Source organism: Oncorhynchus clarkii, chromosome 19 (genome assembly GCF_045791955.1).
Source record: "Oncorhynchus clarkii lewisi isolate Uvic-CL-2024 chromosome 19, UVic_Ocla_1.0, whole genome shotgun sequence".
Lineage (NCBI taxonomy): Eukaryota > Metazoa > Chordata > Actinopteri > Salmoniformes > Salmonidae > Oncorhynchus > Oncorhynchus clarkii.
The window spans coordinates 28,464,714-28,485,637 of NC_092165.1; the positions used below are offsets into that span (position 1 = coordinate 28,464,714).

Below are 20,924 nucleotides of genomic sequence, written 5' to 3' on the forward strand. Positions count from 1 at the left end.
ACAGGGGACAGGAGTCGTTCCTAAGCAGAGATACAGGGGACAGGAGTCGTTCATAAGCAGAGAAACCGGATACAGGGGACAGGAGTCGTTCCTAAGCAGAGACACCGGATACAGGGGACAGGAGTCGTTCCTAAGCAGAGAAACCGGATACAGGGGACAGGAGTCGTTCCTAAGCAGAGAAACCGGATACAGGGGACAGGAGTCGTTCCTAAGCAGAGATACAAGGGACAGGAGTCGTTCCTAAGCAGAGAAACCGGATACATGGGACAGGAGTCGTTCCTAAGCAGAGAAACCGGATACAGGGGACAGGAGTCGTTCCTAAGCAGAGACACCGGATACAGGGGACAGGAGTCGTTCCTAAGCAGAGACACCGGATACAGGGGACAGGAGTCGTTCCTAAGCAGAGACACCGGATACAGGGGACAGGAGTCGTTCCTAAGCAGAGACACGAGATACAGGGGACAGGAGTCGTTCCTAAGCAGAGATACAAGGGACAGGAGTCGTTCCTAAGCAGAGAAACCAGATACAGGGGACAGGAGTCGTTCCTAAGCAGAGAATCCGGATACAGGGGACAGGAGTCGTTCCTAAGCAGAGACACGGGATACAGGGGACAGGAGTCGTTCCTAAGCAGAGACACCGGATACAGGGGACAGGAGTCGTTCCTAAGCAGAGAAACCGGATACAGGGGACAGGAGTCGTTCCTAAGCAGAGACACGGGATACAGGGGACAGGAGTCGTTCCTAAGCAGAGACACGGGATACAGGGGACAGGAGTCGTTCCTAAGCAGAGAAACCGGATACAGGGGACGGGAGTCGTTCCTAAGCAGAGAAACCGGATACAGGGGACAGGAGTCGTTCCTAAGCAGAGACACGGGATACAGGGGACAGGAGTCGTTCCTAAGCAGAGAAACCGGATACAGGGGACAGGAGTTGTTCCTAAGCAGAGAAACCGGATACAGGGGACAGGAGTCGTTCCTAAGCAGAGAAACCGGATACAGGGGACAGGAGTCGTTCCTAAGCAGAGACACCGGATACAGGGGACAGGAGTCGTTCCTAAGCAGAGACACGGGATACAGGGGACAGGAGTCGTTCCTAAGCAGAGAAACCGGATACAGGGGACAGGATTCGTTCCTAAGCAGAGAAACCGGATACAGGGGACAGGAGTCGTTCCTAAGCAGAGATACAAGGGACAGGAGTCGTTCCTAAGCAGAGAAACCGGATACATGGGACAGGAGTCGTTCCTAAGCAGAGAAACCGGATACAGGGGACAGGAGTCGTTCCTAAGCAGAGAAACCGGATACAGGGGACAGGAGTCGTTCCTAAGCAGAGAAACCGGATACAGGGGACAGGAGTCGTTCCTAAGCAGAGATACAAGGGACAGGAGTCGTTCCTAAGCAGAGAAACCGGATACATGGGACAGGAGTCGTTCCTAAGCAGAGAAACCGGATACAGGGGACAGGAGTCGTTCCTAAGCAGAGACACCGGATACAGGGGACAGGAGTCGTTCCTAAGCAGAGATACAAGGGACAGGAGTCGTTCCTAAGCAGAGAAACCGGATACATGGGACAGGAGTCGTTCCTAAGCAGAGAATCCGGATACAGGGGACAGGAGTCGTTCCTAAGCAGAGACACGGGATACAGGGGACAGGAGTCGTTCCTAAGCAGAGACACCGGATACAGGGGACAGGCGTCGTTCCTAAGCAGAGACACAGGATACAGGGGACAGGAGTCGGCGGGAGTCATTCCTAATCAGAGACACAGGATACAGGGGACAGGAGTAGTTCCTAAGCAGAGACACGGGATACAGGGGACAGGAGTCGGCGGGAGTCATTCCTAATCAGAGACACAGGATACAGGGGACAGGAATGTCTGTTCTCTCAGATTATTTGATCAGAGTCTTGATGGCTTTGTGTTTTACTGTCTTAATCCTAATAACCATAAAGCCCCACTGTAGTCTTCACTATGGAATTGGCATGGTCTTAATTAGGATTAAGGCTAATAGTAAGGCAATTTATCTTCAGTAGTCTGCTTAACATTGTCGTAGCCAGCCAGACAGTTCATGTTGTGGCGCTGGTTGAGGCTAAAGAGACGAAGGGAGAAGGAATGAGAAGGGAGGGGTTGAACCTGGTCAACTTCCACACTCTCTCAGTGACTCCCCACTGGGAACAGACATCAATTTAAGGTCTATTCCACGTTGGTGAGCCTCTCTGGTGTCCCTGCACTATGCAACAGGATCATGACGTTTACCTTTATACACAGATAGATATCCTCGTTCAGATAAGAGACAGGGGTTATCGTGATGACTCCCAGTCATACAATAATCTGATGTTGACATCACATGCAGTTTTTTCTGTTTGTTTTTGTCTTTGCAGAGCATGGTAAAGCCATTTGCAACCACAAAGAAAAAACAGCATTTCTTATTGGCCAGGTAGTACCTCCCTGTTTTTTTTAGTTTGTTTGCTTCCGTTCGGCGCCTAGTGATGAATACGACCCGAAGGAATGAGTGTAGCAGCAGAACGGATCCCCATTGCAGTCAAGTTGAAATCCCCAGCAGCACATGTTGCTTGTCTGAAACAAAGCCTAGTAAACAGACCAGTACAGAAAAAAACACTATACTGACAATAAATTGACCTCAGAACTCTGAGCTTTACCTTAAGTAACCTGAGATGTTTGTCAGTTTTCTGGTTTATAGTTACAGCATATGGGGACCTTCGAGGGACTGAGCGCCACTGGGGTCGTTCCAGTCATTGCCGATGGAAACAAGACAGTAGACAGAAAACATCCATGTGATATGGTGGCCCATGAGGCACACCAGGGAGGTTAGGCAGTTGAACTGAGAAAGCAGGAGGAGGGAAAGGAGGACGGAGGGAGAAGTTTGAGGGGGAGTAGGAGGAGGAGAGGGGCTCTGCGACGCTTTTGTCAAAGAGCCTGTGATGTGTGTGGTTTTCAGCATTCCCGGCTAAGTGAGAGAGTGATTTGCACAGCTGATTGTTGTTGATCAAAGGCTCCATTGAGAGGGCTGAGTGTAGTGGGCAATATGCATTTTAATGGGTTTTAAAACATGGAAATGGCATTTCAGGGTTGTGGTGGAGAGCAGTGACATTAGGGCTTCAACTGTCTGTCTAATGAAAGGGAGGGAGGGGACTGCAGTGCTTTTAGAAGAAATGTCTACATCGCAACGTCACAACTCTGTGACCATGGAAATGGTCCTGTTCAGTGGAATGAAACCCTAAGACTGTGCAATGCGCTTGTGAGAAGCATGGATGCTGTAGTTAGCTTTTGTATTATCTATGACTGTTGCAACAACATTTTAAAATTGACATTTGAAGTCATTTAGCAGACACTCTTATCCAGAGCGACTTACAGTAATAGTGAGTTCATATATTTTCATACTATTTTCATACTGTTCCCCCGTCGTCCCCCAGTCAAACATATAGTTGAAGTCAGAAGTTTACATGTACTTAGGTTGGAGTCATTAAAACTAGTTTTTCAACCACTCCACACATTTCTTGTTAACTTATTAACTAACTATAGTTTTGGCAAGTCTGTTAAGACATCTACTTTGTGCATGATGCAAGTCATTTTTCCAACAATTGTTTACAGACAGATTATTTCACTTATAATTCACTGTATCCCAATTCCAGTGGGTCAGAAGTTTACATACACTAAGTTGACTGTGCCTTTAAACAGCTTGGAAATATTCAGAAAATGATGTCATGGCTTTAAGAAGCTTCTGATAGTCTAATTGAAATAATTGGAGTCAATTGGAGGTGTACCTGTGGATGTATTTCAAGGCCTACCTTCAAACTCGGTGCCTCTTTGCTTGGCATCATGGGAAAATCAAAAGAAATCAGCCAAGACCTCAGAAAAAAATTGTAGACCTCCACAAGTCTGGTTCATCCTTGGGAGCAATTTCCAAACGCCTGAAGGTACCACATTCCTCTGTACAAACAATAGTACGCAAGTATAAACACCATGAAACCACACAGCCGTCATACAGCTCAGGAAGGAGACGCGTTCTGTCTCCTAGAGATGAACATACTTTGGTGAGAAAAGTGCAAGTAAATCCCAGAACAACAGCAAAAGAACTTGTAAAGATGCTGGAGGAAACAGGTACAAAAGTATCTATATCCACAGTTAAACAAGTCCTATATCGACATAACCTGAAAGGCCGCTCAGCAAGGAAGGAGCCACTGCTCCAAAACCGCCATCAAAAAGCCAGACTACGGTTTGCAACTGCACATGGGGACAAAGATCGTACTTTTTGGAGAAATGTCCTCTGGTCTGATGAAACAAAAATAGAACTATTTGGCCATAATGACCATCGTTATGTTTGGAGGAAAAAGGGGGAGGCTTGCAAGCCGAAGAACACCATCCCAACCGTGAAGCACGGGGGCGGCAGCATCATGTTGTGGGGGTGCTTTGCTGCAGGAGGGACTGATGCACTTCACTAAATAGATGGCATCATGAGGTGCGAAAATTATGTGGATATATTGAAGCAACATCTCAAGACATCAGTCAGGAAGTTAAAGCTTGGTTGCAAATGGGTCTTCCAAATGGACAATGACCCCAAGCATACTTCCAAAATTGTGGCAAAATGGCTTAAGGACAACAAAGTCAAGTTATTGGAGTGGTATCTCAAAGCCCTGACCTCAGTCCTATAGAAAATTTGTGGGCAGAACTGAAAAAAAAACGTGTGTGAGCAAGGAGGCCTACAAACCTGACTCGGTTACACCAGCTTTGTCAGGAGGAATGGGCCAAAATTCTTATTGTGGGAAGCTTGTGGAAGGCTACCCAAAACATTTGACCCAAGTTAAACATTTTAAAGGCAATGCTACCAAATACTAATTGAGTGTATATAAACTTCTGACCCACTGGGAATGTGGTGAAAGAAAGAAATACTGAAATAAATCACTCTCTCTACTATTATTCTGACATTTCACATTCTTAAAATAAAGTGGTGATCCTAACTGACCTAAGACAGGGAATTTTTACTGGGATTAAAAAACTGAGTTCATGGAGTCAGAGGTGCTCTTTATCTGAATGGATCCCCTCATTTATTCTTCTCCCAGACTGCCTACATGCTCTGTGTTGGTTTTGGTCGAGAGAGAGAGAGAGTGAGAGAGAGAGATGGAAAGAAAGAGATAGATAGAAGCCCAGTAATTGGATGCCATGTTCGTCTCAGCTGTTGAACTAACGCCTGCATTCCTTGTCCTGTTTACCATAGTTGCACTGCCCACCCTCAGTACAGGCAGCAAACAAGAGCCCACCCCCCCTTCTCTCTCATATCTACGTCAAGTTCACACACAAACACTCAACTACGCCAAGATCAAATAGAATTCATGAAAGTCAATAAACAGGCCTCTGCACTTTCATTTTCAACCCCCGCGTGCGTGCCTGCCTCCTCCCTGCATTGCGTAGTACCTTGTCCGTAAAATGTTTCTGTAAAATGGAAATCCTCGTCACTGGATCAGATGGTCATCAGATATTCCTGGTGTCGTACTATTCCTCCGCCATTACTCACTTGGTTTCTCTCTTCTCTCTGGGTTTTGTCTTTCTCTCTCCTCCTTCGTCATTGACTTTCTTTCTCTCTATTTGTTACTCTCCTCAGCGTGTTTTTGGGACAATCTGAGGTGTTCCTTAATTTCTGTCCTCCTGAACACTTCAGGAGTATCGACTAGAGCCATATTATAGATGTATTGTTGTTGGTGTGTGCTATACAGTGCCAAGATGTACAGTGCCTTGCGAAAGTATTCGGCCCCCTTGAACTTTACGACCTTTTGCCACATTTCAGGCTTCAAACATAAAGATATAAAACTGTATTTTTTTGTGAAGAATCAACAACAAGTGGGACACAATCATGAAGTGGAACGACATTTATTGGATATTTCAAACTTTTTTAACAAATCAAAAACTGACAAATTGGGCGTGCAAAATTATTCAGCCCCCTTAAGTTAATACTTTGTAGCGCCACCTTTTGCTGCGATTACAGCTGTAAGTCGCTTGGGGTATGTCTCTATCAGTTTTGCACATCGAGAGACTGACATTTTTGCCCATTCCTCCTTGCAAAACAGCTCGAGCTCAGTGAGGTTGGATGGAGAGCATTTGTGAACAGCAGTTTTCAGTTCTTTCCACAGATTCTCGATTGGATTCAGGTCTGGACTTTGACTTGGCCATTCTAACACCTGGATATGTTTATTTTTGAACCATTCCATTGTAGATTTTGCTTTATGTTTTGGATCATTGTCTTGTTGGAAGACAAATCTCCGTCCCAGTCTCAGGTCTTTTGCAGACTCCATCAGGTTTTCTTCCAGAATGGTCCTGTATTTGGCTCCATCCATCTTCCCATCAATTTTAACCATCTTCCCTGTCCCTGCTGAAGAAAAGCAGGCCCAAACCATGATGCTGCCACCACCATGTTTGACAGTGGGGATGGTGTGTTCAGGGTGATGAGCTGTGTTGCTTTTACGCCAAACATAACGTTTTGCATTGTTGCCAAAAAGTTCAATTTTGGTTTTATCTGACCAGAGCACCTTCTTCCACATGTTTGGTGTGTCTCCCAGGTGGCTTGTGGCAAACTTTAAACGACACTTTTTATGGATATCTTTAAGAAATGGCTTTCTTCTTGCCACTCTTCCATAAAGGCCAGATTTGTGCAATATACGACTGATTGTTGTCCTATGGACAGAGTCTCCCACCTCAGCTGTAGATCTCTGCAGTTCATCCAGAATGATCATGGGCCTCTTGGCTGCATCTCTGATCAGTCTTCTCCTTGTATGAGCTGAAAGTTTAGAGGGACGGCCAGGTCTTGGTAGATTTGCAGTGGTCTGATACTCCTTCCATTTCAATATTATCGCTTGCACAGTGCTCCTTGGGATGTTTAAAGCTTGGGAAATCTTTTTGTATCCAAATCCGGCTTTAAACTTCTTCACAACAGTATCTCGGACCTGCCTGGTGTGTTCCTTGTTCTTCATGATGCTCTCTGCGCTTTTAACGGACCTCTGAGACTATCACAGTGCAGGTGCATTTATACGGAGACTTGATTACACACAGGTGGATTGTATTTATCATCATTAGTCATTTAGGTCAACATTGGATCATTCAGAGATCCTCACTGAACTTCTGGAGAGAGTTTGCTGCACTGAAAGTAAAGGGCTGAATAATTTTGCACGCCCAATTTTTCAGTTTTTGATTTGTTAAAAAAGTTTGAAATATCCAATAAATGTCGTTCCACTTCATGATTGTGTCCCACTTGTTGTTGATTCTTCACAAAAAAATACAGTTTTATATCTTTATTTTTGAAGCCTGAAATGTGGCAAAAGGTCGCAAAGTTCAAGGGGGCCGAATACTTTCGCAAGGCACTGTATATAGTCTCTTACATTTCCTCTTTTGTTAGCAGTAATACTGTACTTGTTGTTTTGTGTTGTCGGCCTCAGACTGTGTAGAGGAAGTGTTAGAAGGTTAGAGTAGAGGTCGACCGATTAATTGGAATGGCCGATTTAATTTGGGCCGATTTCAAGTTTTCATAACAATCGGTATTTTTGGACGATTATTTTTTTTTTATTATTATATATATTTTTTACACCTTTATTTAATTTGGCAAGTCAGTTAAGAACACATTCTTAATTTCAATGACGGCCTCGGAACGGTGGGTTAACTGCCTTGTTCAGGGGCAGAACGACAGATTTTTACCTTGTCAGCTCAGTCTTGCAACCTTACGGTTAACTAGTCAAACGCTCTAGCCACCTGGCTGTTACGCAAATGCAGTAAGAAGCCAAGGTAAGTTGCTAGCTAACATTAAACTTATCTTATAAAAAACAATCAATCAATCATAATCACTACACATGGTTGATGATATTACTAGTTTATCTAGCGTGTCCCGTGTTGCATATATTTGATTTATTGCAGTCGCAAAAAAGGACTGTCGTTGCTCCAACGTGTACCTAACCATAAACATCAATGCCTTTTTTTAAATCAATACACAGAAGTATATATTTTTGAACCTGCATATTTAGCTAAAAGAAATCCAGGCAATATTAACCAGGTGAAATTGTGTCACTTCTCTTGCGTTCATTGCATGCAGAGTCAGGGTTTATGCAACAGTTTGGGCCGCCTGGTTCATTGCGAACTAATTTACCAGAATTGTACGTAATTATGACATAACATTGAAGGTTGTGCAATGTAACAGGAATATTTAGACTTATGGATGCCACCCGTTAGATAAAATACGCAACGGTTCTGTATTTCAATGAAAGAATAAACGTTTTGTTTTCAAAATAATAGTTTCCGAATTCGACCATATTAATGACCTAAGGATTCGTATTTCTGCGTGTTATTATGTTATTATTAAGTCTATGATTTGATAGAGCAGTCTGACAGACTGACATTCAAACAGCACTTTCGTGTGTTTTGCCAGCAGCTCTTCGCAATGCTTCAAGCATGGCTAGCTAGTTAGCGGGGTGCGCGCTAATAGCGTTTCAAACGTCACTCGCTCTGAGACTTGGAGTAGTTGTTTCATTTGCTCTGCATGGGTAACACTGCTTCGAGGGTGGCTGTTGTCGATGTGTTCCTGGTTCCAGCCCAGGTAGGGGCGAGGAGAGGGACGGAAGCTATACTGTTACACTGGCAATACTAAAGTGCCTATAAGAACATCCAATAGTCAAATGTATATGAAATACAAATAGTATAGAGAGAAATAGTCTTATAATTCCTATAATAACAACAACCTAAAACTTCTTACCTGGGAATATTGAAGACTCATGTTAAAAGGAACCACCAGCTTTCATATGTTCTCATGTTCTGAGCAAGGAACTTAAACGTTAGCTTTCTTACATGGCACATATTGCACTTTTACTTTCTCCAACACTTTGTTTTTGCATTATTTAAACCAAATTGAACATGTTTCATTATTTATTTGAGGCTAAATTAATTTTATTGATGTATTATATTAAAATAAGTGTTCATTCAGTGTTGTAATTGTCATTGTTACAAATAAATGAATAAAAAATTGGCCGATTAATCGGTATCAGCTTTTTTGGTCCTCCAATAATCGGTATCGGCGTTGAAAAATCATAATCGGTCGACCTCTATTAGAGAGTGGAGGGTTTAACAGAGTGTACTGTAGGTTTTAAATCCTCCTCGAAAGTAACAGAGTGATGACGCCCTGAGAGAGAGAGCGAGAGAGAGACAGAGTCTCCTGGCACAGGGGGCAGTGTACTGATGAGTTGTGGATGGCACAGTGGTGGCATGGTGTGGCCATGAGGGCTTTACTGTGATCCCACACTGATCCTCTACCCTGGCGCGCACACACACACACACACACACACACACACACACACACACACACACACACACACACACACACACACACACACAGAGAGAGAACTTGTCTGTCTGCCAGCTTCCACAGCTCTGCTCCACTCAGCTCTCCACTCAGCTAAGCTAAAGCATCTCTGGCAAAAACACTCGTCTTCTTAATAGGAGAGGAATTGCCTTCAAACCAATGAGAGTTTCCAAGTCGCTGGGTTGCTACTTGAGTCTCTGCCCAGAAGCCAATGAGAACCATCTGTCACGCAAAAACCCTTGTTGATACACACACACACACACACACACACACAGGGCATTCGGAAAGAATTCGGACCCATTCCCTTATTATCACATTTTGTGATGTTACAACGTGGCTTTCAAATGGATTCAAGAAAAATGTTCCTCATCACTCTACACACAATAACACATAATGACAAAGTGAAAACTGTTTTTTAGACATTTTTGCAAATATATTAAAAATAAAAAACAGAAATACATGATTTACATATGTATTCAGACCCTTTGCTATGAGACTTGAAATTGATCTCAAGTGCATCCTGTTTCCATTGACCATCCTTGAGATGTTTCTACAACTTGATTGGAGTCCACCTGTGATAAATTCAATTGATTGGACATGATTTGGAAAGGAACACACCTGTCTATATAAGATCCCACGGAGTATGTCAGAGCAAAAACTAAGCCTTTAGGTCGAAGGAATTGTCCGTAGAGCCCCGAGACAGAATTGTGTTGAGGCACAGATCTGGGGAAGGGTACTAAAAAATATCTGCAGCATTGAAGGTTCCCAAGAACACAGTGGACATCGTTCTTAAATAGAAGTTTGGAACCACCAAGACTTTTCCTAGAGCTGGTCGACCCGGCCAAACTGAGCAATTGATGGAGAAGGGCCTTGGTCAGGGAGGTGACCAAGAACCCGATGGCTACTCTGTCAGAACTCTAGAGTTCCTCTGGAGATGGGAGAACCTTTCAGAAGGACAACCATCTCTGCAGCACTCCACCAATCAGGCCTTTATGGTAGAATGGCCAGATGGAAGCCCCTCTTCAGTAAAAGGCACATTAAAGCCCACTTGGAGTTTGCCAAAAGGCACCTAAAGGACTCTCAGACCATGAGAAACCAGATTCTCTGGTCTGATGACACCAAGATTGAACTATTGAACTACTACTGGCCTGAATTCCAAGTGTCACATCTGGAGGAAACCTGGCACCATCCCTGTAGTGAAGCATGGTGGTGGCACCATCATGGGAGACTAGTCAGGATCAAGGGAATGATGAACGGAGCAAATTACTGAGAGATCCTTGATGAAAACCTGCTCCAGAGTGCTCAGGACCTCAGACAGTGGTGAAGGTTCACCTTCCAACAGGACAATGACTCTAAGCACACAGCCAAGACAATGCAGGTCCTGACAAGTTTCTGAATGTGTCCTTGAGTGGCCCAGCCAGAGCCCGGGCTTGAACCCGATGGATCATCTGTGGAGAGACCTGAAAATAGCTGTGCAGCAACACTCCCCATCCAACCTGACAGAGCTTGAGTGGATCTGCAATACAGGTGTGCCAAACTTGTAGTGTCATACCAAAGACTCGTGGCTGTCATCGCTGCCAAAGGTGCTTCAACAAAGTACTGAATAAAGGGTCTAAATACTTCTGTAAATGTAATATTTCCGTTTTCTTTTTTCTGCATTTGTAAAATATTCTAAAAAACAGTTTTTGCTTTGTAATTATTGGGTATTGATGAAGAAAAAAAACAATTGAATCCCTTTTAGAATAAGGCTATAATGTAACAAAATGGGGAAAAAGTTAAGCGGTCTGAATACTTTCTGGATGCACAGTAGATACACACACCCACATGTTAAGATCCCCCCCCACCCACACACACAGAACCACACCCACTAACAAAAATTACCTGTTTTTGACCGTGATGGGTATCTGCTGCTATTGTCAGGGTTTTCTAGGCCTTTTCTAGGCATTTTTTAAATGACATTTTATTTGAATTTTTACTTCATTTTCACCATAGTTGTAGTTCTTTTCAGCTTTCATCTCTTCAGTTTCTTTTGTAAAGAGAAGGGTTAATACTGACTAGAAAAAATTATCCAGGTACAAAAATCTAGCTAGCTCGGCCAGCCATTGGCTAGGCCTTCAGAAGCTGGACAGAATGTCTCTGCTATTCAACAATATTAGAGCAGAATTTTGGAGTGACATTTCAACCTTTTAATTTTTTTTATGACAACACTTCACTACTGAGAGCACAACAATATGTAATGCTGTACCTTTCCCATGCTAACGCTAGCAAAGTTAGCTAGCTTGTGTTGTAGTAGTGTGACAACGGGGACGGCGGCTACAGCAGCTGTTATCAAGGCAGATGTTGCTAATAGTGATGCTAACTTTAGAGGACTGGTTAGTGTGATGAAAGTAGGCATATGTCACGCATCACTATTTCACCGGAGAGGCATTTGAACTTAAAACATTTTTTATCAAAATGTATTTTTTGGCAAAAATGCCTTCTGGAACATGTGAACTTTTCATGTGCCTTAATAACAAACGTGTACGATAAAATGTATAAATACCAATAAAATGTATAAATTACAAGCCTAGTTGGTTTAGCCACGGAAAAAGACAGGAACTTTCCCACTGGCCATCACGGCTAAGATAATGGATGGACTAGACATACAGAGAGATGAGTTCGGATTGGATGACACTGTTATGCTAGCAGATTGGCACCAGAGGGGATATCTAGCATGGTAGACAGGCAACGCTTGTGCTCTCACTCTCCCACTGTGTGTGTGTGTGTGTGTGTTTGTGTGCAAGCGCGTGCATGCATTCGTCTCTCGATCTACCACTCTCCTGCATATTCTGGAGCTGATGAGACAATCGAGGCATCTGTTCCAGGCTACGAGACAGAGCTGCTTGCTTTCTATTTCTCATTTGCGTGTTTTAGATGTAAGTACAGTGTTACTAATAATAGATGGCTGAGATTTGCACTGGCTACCATCCTCTAGGTCTATAGTGAAGCTCACAGAGCTGCAGAGTTCAGATGTACAGTATTAGAGCATATATAAAGGAAGCCCCTGCTCCCATAGGTAAAAGTGACATGGGATTGGTTTCTTTTTAGTGTATTATTAAAGGAGAGTACATGTTCAACAAGTCCTTTTCCCCGAAGTAAAAGGCCACTTGGCATCAGTGGACTATTTTCTTTTTAGTATATCATACCGCTCCCTCTCTCTCCCATCTCTTTCCGTGTTATTCAGTCCCAAGGGCATAGCTGTCCTCAAACCACAAGTGTTGCCGTTTTTAAATTAGGGAGCGCCACTTTATCTCATTGAATTGGAAGTCCTATTCAAATTAGGCCTTCGCTTTACAAAAAAAACTTCACAGAGATGGCTGGAGTTGACCGTAACATTAGCTGCTTTCGATCTGTGTGTGAACTGTGAGTGTGCCTCAAATGCGTGCAAAAGTGTGTGTGTGTGTGTGTGTGTGTGTGCACCCGCGCATGCGTGTGCTAGTGTTTCCCCTATATTCATTGCCGCCAATGAAATCGTTGCCGCCACACACACACACACACCAAAATCTCATTCGACATTGAATATAACTCAAACTTAATCGAAACTATGTTGAAATTAGAAGGGACCGACATTCATAGTCTCTTCGCTCAGTGCAGCTTGCTAACAGTTATTGAAACGAAAGCTAGACAGTCAGAGAGCATCGAAAATGCCAAAAGCAATGGATAGAGGACAATTTTTTTGCTTATTTTCACGTCAAGGAAATACAATCAATTTTAAGAGGGGATGCGGCCCGCAGGGCAAAATGAGTTTGACACCCCTGGGGCAGAGCAAGAGCGCAGTGAAAGGAGAGAGGAGCAGCAGAGCGTCATTTTATTTTCATGCATTTTGAAGTAGAATGCCCTATTAAAAAGTCACCAGAAGTGACCTTCTCATAGTCGTTATACAACCCCCCCCCGCTACCTTAGCCACGGCTGAAAAAAATCCTAGGGGAAACACTGCATGTGCGTGCATGCGTGTGTGCAATTAGTGTTTACAATCCCTATGCTCTTTTACAGAGGTGAAGACAAGGGTCCCAGTGGCTCCGAAGACTCACCTATTATCATATTGCATGAAGACTCACAGGTCTATTATAACTGTACTGCATGCAGATTCTAGTAAAAGGCTCCAGCTCTCATCTCTGGTCGTACTCATCCTCCTGGCCTCTTGGGGGACACAGAGTTCTCGTTCTCTTTAGTCAGCGGAAACAGAAGAAGATGGAAATATTCCTGCATTGTTGTATTTTTAAAAAGGCCCAGTGCTCTGCTTTGTATTGTATTACATGCATTATAGGGTTTATTCTCAGTTGTGTGGTTCTCCTTAGCTCTGTCAGCATGCTTGGGTTGGGTTGGGGAGCAAAGGGCAACAGAGTGTGGGATTTGTTTTGTGGGGTTTTAATTTAAGGTGACGGTTAGGCTTAAGGTTAAGGTTAGGGTTAGGCTTAAAATCAGATTTTTAAGAAGAGAAATTGTAGAAATAGGTAGGGTTTAGCCATAATTATGACTTTGTGGCTGTGGTACAGTAACTAGTGACGACGGTGTTACTGTGAAATAAAAAAAATTGCAGGCACTATGTCCATGTGTATGTACTTGTGTTAGTGTACGGTGTGAGTGTAACTTTCAGAGAACGTCGTCAGTTGTACTGGCTGGTAATAAGTCGTTATCTTTGTGGTTGGGTACTCTTTTCTCTGACATGACGCACTTCTTCTAGCGCTTCCTCTTTCCTTTGAACAGCGTGCTTCCTGACTTGAAATGTGCGCGTCTCCTTTTAGAGAAGTACATCTGTCTCTTTCTGTCTATCGGCAGGCAGCCACGCACTGCAGGGGATCGCTTCCCCAAACTGAAATATGGTTCCTTTGCTTCAAACCTACACCCCTCCTTCAAACCTACATCCCTTTGGTAGGTAAAACCACCCATATATCCCCTCGGCAGAATAAAAAGGGTGAGAGGGTGCGAGACTAGTGTCAGTCTTTTCCCCTCCAGCCTCAGAGGAACAGAACATAAGATAGGAGGCAGAGAAGAGGTGGAGGGAGAGGTGAGGTTGGGGAGAGAGGGAGAGCAGAGGTGAGGTTGGGGAGAGAGGGAGAGCAGAGGTGAGGTTGGGGAGAGAGGGAGAGCAGAGGTGAGGTTGGGGAGAGAGGGGGAGCAGAGGTGAGGTTGGGGAGAGAGGGAGAGCAGAGGTGAGGTTGGGGAGAGAGGGGGAGCAGAGGTGAGGTTGGGGAGAGAGGGAGAGCAGAGGAGAGGTTGGGGAGAGAGGGAGAGCAGAGGTGAGGTTGGGGAGAGAGGGAGAGCAGAGGTGAGGTTGGGGAGAGAGGGAGAGCAGAGGTGAGGTTGGGGAGAGAGGGGGAGCAGAGGTTATGTTGGGGAGAGAGGGAGAGCAGAGGTGAGGTTGGGGAGAGAGGGGGAGCAGAGGTGAGGTTGGGGAGAGAGGGGGAGCAGAGGTGAGGTTGGGGAGAGAGGGAGAGCAGAGGTGAGGTTGGGGAGAGAGGGGGAGCAGAGGTGAGGTTGGGGAGAGAGGGGGAGCAGAGGTGAGGTTGGGGAGAGAGGGAGAGCAGAGGTGAGGTTGGGGAGAGAGGGGGAGCAGAGGTGAGGTTGGGGAGAGAGGGGGAGCAGAGGTGAGGTTGGGGAGAGAGGGGGAGCAGAGGTGAGGTTGGAGAGAGGGGGAGCAGAGGTGAGGTTGGAGAGAGGGGGAGCAGAGGTGAGGTTGGGGGGAGAGGTGAGGTTGAGGAGAGAGGGAGAGGTGAGGTTGAGGAGAGAGGGAGAGGTGAGGTTGAGGAGAGAGGGAGAGGTGAGTTTGAGAAGAGAGGGAGAGGTGAGGTTGGGGAGAGGGGGAGCAGAGGTGAGGTTGGGGAGAGAGGGGGAGCAGAGGTGAGGTTGGGGAGAGAGGGAGAGCAGAGGTGAGGTTGGGGAGAGAGGGGGAGCAGAGGTGAGGTTGGGGAGAGAGGGAGAGCAGAGGTGAGGTTGGGGAGAGAGGGGGAGCAGATGTGAGGTTGGGGAGAGAGGGGGAGCAGAGGTGAGGTTGGGGAGAGGGGGAGCAAAGGTGAGGTTGGGGAGAGAGCGAGAAGTGAGGTTGAGGAGAGAGGGAGAGGTGAGGTTGAGGAGAGAGGGAGAGGTGAGGTTGAGGAGAGAGGGAGAGGTGAGGTTGAGGAGAGAGGGAGAGGTGAGTTTCAGGAGAGAGGGAGAGGTGAGGTTGGGGAGAGAGGGGGAGCAGAGGTGAGGTTGGGGAGAGAGGGGGAGCAGAGGTGATTTTGGGGAGAGAGGGAGAGCAGAGGTGAGGTTGGGGAGAGAGGGGGAGCAGAGGTGAGGTTGGGGAGAGAGGGAGAGCAGAGGTGAGGTTGGGGAGAGAGGGGGAGCAGAGGTGAGGTTGGGGAGAGAGGGGGAGCAGAGGTGAGGTTGGGGAGAGAGGGAGCAGAGGTGAGGTTGGGGAGAGAGGGAGAGGTGAGGTTGAGGAGAGAGGGAGAGGTGAGGTTGAGGAGAGAGGGAGAGGTGAGGTTGAGGAGAGAGAGAGGGAGAGGTGAGGTTGAGGTGAGGTTGAGGAGAGAGGGAGAGGTGAGGTTGGGGAGAGAGGGAGAGGTGAGGTTGGGGAGAGAGGGGGAGCAGAGGTGAGGTTGGGGAGAGAGGGAGAGCAGAGGTGAGGTTGGGGAGAGAGGGAGAGCAGAGGTGAGGTTGGGGAGAGAGGGAGAGCAGAGGTGAGGTTGGGGAGAGAGGGAGAGCAGAGGTGAGGTTGGGGAGAGAGGGAGAGCAGAGGTGAGGTTGGGGAGAGAGGGAGAGCAGAGGTGAGGTTGGGGAGAGAGGGAGAGCAGAGGTGAGGTTGGGGAGAGGTGAGGTTGAGGAGAGAGGGTGAGGTTGAGGAGAGAGGGAGAGGTGAGGTTGAGGAGAGAGGGAGAGGTGAGGTTGGGGAGAGAGGGGGAGCAGAGGTGAGGTTGGGGAGAGAGGGAGAGCAGAGGTGAGGTTGGGGAGAGAGGGAGAACAGAGGTGAGGTGGGGAGAGTGGGAGAGCAGAGGTGGGATGAGAGAGAGGTGGTGCAGTGACACATACAGTGACACATACAGTGACACATACACAGCCCTGCCTGCCAACGTTTCTCTCCCTGCTGCTTTTGACCCCTCCCGGAGGATCATCCATCCAGAAACATCCATCTGTGCCTTTCTCCCCAAAGGGAAAAGAGGTGTGTGTGTGTGTGTTTGTGTGCATGTTTGCAGCATAACCAGCTCAGTTCTCAGCTGAGGGATACACTGCAGCACTATATAGGAGACTTGGCACCGTGGCCCATACATTGTACATGTACTGTAAGCCTTTATGGATAGAGACATACACACACACACACACACACACACACACACACACACACACACACTGTTATATAAGGTGCTAATCTCCAGCTGCAGCTCATGTCACAGAGGCCATTCCAGCTGTGTTTCTGGAGCTGGGTCACCTGACCCTGTCCTCACCATTTCCTATCACTGTAGACCAATGAGAGTCAAGGTAATACACTCAGGAGCCTCCGCCTAGAGTTACAGAGGATTTGGTAACTGCTGTGCAGGACAGTGTTTCAGCATGACTCGACTTTCTACACTGACGTTCTACTTTCTGTGACTTTCTCAACTATTAAAGTAGTACGACACTACTTGATGACTCCAGAATGGGAGTATACTTTAGCTGGGCTCGCCGAGACAGACAAAACGTGTAAGTAATCCAACATGCCCTGACACACGACGGTGGCTTGATAAGCGCAAGTCCTCTATTCACTGCAATACAACCTCAATCAATCCGTGCACAACTAGGATATTTGATGTATGCGGTCCAGTACAGAACAGGACAGTTTGTATGGTATCATAAAGCAAACAGACTAAGGCTGAGTAGCTGGGATTGTAGGAGAATGAATGAATAACCCCCCCAGCTGTAAGAGCATGGTGTCTTTCTCTCTCACACACACACACACACACACACACAAATACGCACACACACACACACGTTGTTTATTTGATCTGGATTAAAGATCTAATCAAATGTTCTGCTGTGGCTCCGGGAAGACTACCGAGTGTTAGACCTGGCAACATGTCTGGGCGCGTTGGCCTGTCTAGAAACGCATGGATGTGGAGAGGCTGGGAGAAAAAGACTAAGGATGCCCCTAGTGGAGAGGTCGATCTATGCTGCGATACGTCTAGAGCTGATTTCCCAGGCTGTTGAGACGATTTGTCGTCCTGGAGGTAGGCTTAATCCGGGTTATGAGGAACCTAGTAAATAATCAACCGTTTTGACACCTGACATTCCAATCGGAATTACAATGGTGGAGAGAGGGATAGAGATGTAACTAGCATGTGACCTCTTTAGTACCTTCCTCTGGTCTAGAGGTTGTGATGAAGAGAGTTCAATACCTGCGTATACAGCTAAGCGATGCGTTGATCGTTGCATCTCTCAGGGAAGTCCACTGGGTAGATTGCGTATCTATCTGTTTTCTATCCTGAGGGCTGATTGGTCGGCCTGTTACACGTGATGGTCTCAGAAGCCAGGATAATTAGGATTGATTTCTGAGAAAGCTCCATTTGTCCTTCTGCCCCTCCAGCTAAAGCTCTCTGTTGAAATATTGAAACCAGTGCTGCTGAGCCGGCTGCTGCCGAGGTGTGTTTGTTTGTTTGTTTGTTTGTTCCATCTGAGGCTCTTTTAATAAAACAAAGACGAATCTCTGGTCGCTCTCTTTCATCTGATATGTTGTGTGTGTGTGTGTGTGTGTGTGTGTGGCTCGACTGCCTTACCCAATTCCCTTGGACCTCAATGATCCTACATTATAGATTCCTTTGTTTTTCTAGGTAAGGCCGGGGAATTATATGGCAGCGCCCGCTGCTCTGGGGGAGATTGGAGTTGTGGTAACTGATGATTTCGTTTTTGGAACCTTGCATGTTTTTCAGGGGAAAAGCCATGTTGAAAAGAAAATGTGTATTATCGATCGGCAAAGTAATTTAGAGTGGTGTGGTTTGGTAAGATAGAAACCTTTTAATGTAAACGTGGAACCGTTTTCCTATCAATGGATGCTGAAATGAATCTCTGCGGCTAGATCCAGCTAAGGTCATTTCAGAGCAGGCTGCTGCGGCATTCCTTGAGCTTTGTGTGTGTGTGTGTGTGTGTGTGTGTGTGTGTGTGTGTGTGTGTGTGTGTGTGTGTGTTTTGCTGTCTTCCTGCATGTGATTGTGTGGGGGGTACATGTGTGTGTGTGTGTGTGTGTGTGTGTGTGTGTTTGCATGCGTGCATCATTCATTAGACACAGTCTTGCTTAATGGGCTCCAATTACGTCTGACGCTTCCATCCATCCTGGGCCTGGCCCTGTCGCCACGGCAGCAGTAGAGTGTGGGTGTCACTGCTCTCAGCCGTCACCATGGATTATGGGATGGATGTGCAGCCAGGGAGGGTCTGGTGCTGAATACACAAACGCGCGCGCGCGCGCACACACACACACACTGCTGCTGCCACTGCAGTTCCTGCCTGGCACCTAGTTCAGCCTCCTTCAATACTTCACTCAGTGGAGTTGACACTGATGTCCCATAGCTGTACAAACAACACACACACACACACTCCTGGCCTGATAAATACCCTTGAAGGAAATGACAAATGACCAACGTCTAAAGCATCGTTCTTCCCGACTAAAATAATGGTGGATATTTACTTCAGCTGTGTGATATTGTTTTCTCTCTCTTTTCGAACAGAAAGAAGTTGCCCTCTGAAGTCCGTTGTGAGTGGTCTGTGAGGCGTGTGTTAAGGTAAACCGGAGGGGATGGAGGGCTATGGGATGGGTAGACTAAGACGGATGTTTGGTAATAAGTTAAAGGATTAACAATCATTTGGCTACGCAGCCAACTTTCTGGGTGTATATTAACTTCTCGTGTGTGTTGTGTGTTTATGAGCACTGGGCGTACAGCATGGGTGTGTGTATATTAACTTCTCGTGTGTGTTGTGTGTTTATGAGCACTGGGCGTACAGCATGGGTGTTCTTATTGGGTTCCACAATGCAGCTGCACAGAAGTTTCTGGAAACTTTTACTGTCTGTGTGACATCTGTGTACTGAGCTGGCTTGGATGGGCGGAGCTAAGATCAACGGGGGGGGGGGGGGGGGGGGGGGGGGGGGGGGGCTTGAACGTGCCTTTGGGAAAAGGGAAAGGGGGATGCCTAGTCAGTTGTACAACTGAATGCATTCATCGGATATGTGTCTTCCGCATTTAACCCCTAACCCCTCTGAATCAGAGAGGTGCGGCGTCCACCGGGAACATTGGATCAACTGCCTTGCTCCGGGGGCAGAACGGCAGAGTTTTACCTGGCTTGTTGTGTTGTCCCGTCCTGGCCGGTGCTAGTCTAGGTTGGGTCGCCCTCTCACTAATGAGAAGCATTGCTGTGACCACGAGGAGGCCTCAGCCTTGCAGCAGCACCCCCAGCCAGAAAGCCAGGCAGAAACAGAAACAGACTACTGACTGCATCAAGTCAAGCAGAAAGATTAGAATGAGAAACAGGCAGCAGCCCAAGTGCAGTTCATCTCCTCCTAAATGTGTCGTCTTTTACTGTGCCAATTGGAGCATGACAAGCAGCAACTCAAGAGACACACACCCCAACCCCGTCCCCATACACACACCATTATAACATCATGTGTCGCGATGCCATTCCCATCCCCAAGCCTGTCTCTGTCATCTCCCTCAAGTCACCAGGGTTGGGGGTGGTGATTCAGCCCCATGAAAGTAGGGGGGGGGGGGGTAGGACATTATTCAGACATAACCATGACACAACTCTCTCCATCTCTCCACAAATAACAGGGTGAAGTCACGTTTCACACCTTCCACTTGTTGAATGACAAAGCTTATGCAGTTGGCCACAAAAAATGTATTAGTATTCAGATTGCCGCAGCACTATGAATTGTTCATGTTTTCATCGATGGTGGGGAATGTGATGTGCGCGTCAGAGGAGGCTGGTGGGAGGAGCTATAGGAGGACGGGCCCATTGTAATGGCTGGAACGGAGTCAAAGATGTGGTTTCCATATGTTTGATACCCTGCCATATATTCCAATCCAGCCACTGCAATGAGCCCATCCTCCTATAGTACCTCCCACCAGCCTCCTCTGGTACACGTTTGAGCTCCCACCTCTGGACATTAAGAGGGGCGAGAGAGTGTGTGTGTGTGTGTAAGTATTTCTCGCTCTCTTTGTGTGCGTCAACGCGAATGCTGGGGAGCAGGTCATTATTTGGAAACCCACAGAACACATCATTCAGGATTCAAATGATGATGTCTGTCAAATGAGGATGTCTTTCTGTATGAACCTCAATTAACAGGAGTATTAGAGTGTGTGTGTGTGTGTGTGTGTGTGTGTGTGTGTGTGTGTGTGTGTGTGTGTGTGTGTGTGTGTGTGTGTGTGTGTGTGTGTGTGTGTGTGTGTGTGTGTGTGTGTGTGTGTGTGTGTGTGTGTGTGTGTGTGTGTGTGTGTGTGTGGTATTAGTGCTGAGAGTAGCAAGTAAAGGGTGTGGGTTTGTGAGGCGCGTTGTGCCTTTCTCCGTTGAACTCTGCACCCAGGCAAACTGGCAGTTCTCCTCCTC

The 20,924-nt window shown here is 46.5% G+C and overlaps 1 protein-coding gene across 2 annotated transcripts in view; it reads left to right on the forward strand.

The window, feature by feature from the left end:
- LOC139375009 (alpha-(1,6)-fucosyltransferase-like) overlaps positions 1 to 20,924 on the forward strand; it is a 114,283-nt gene that overhangs the window by 22,418 nt on the left and 70,941 nt on the right. For both annotated transcript variants that reach the window (XM_071116352.1, XM_071116351.1), the window contains exon 2: positions 19,055 to 19,108. The gene's annotated coding sequence lies outside the window, so the exon portion shown is untranslated. The remainder of the gene's footprint in view (positions 1 to 19,054; positions 19,109 to 20,924) is intronic.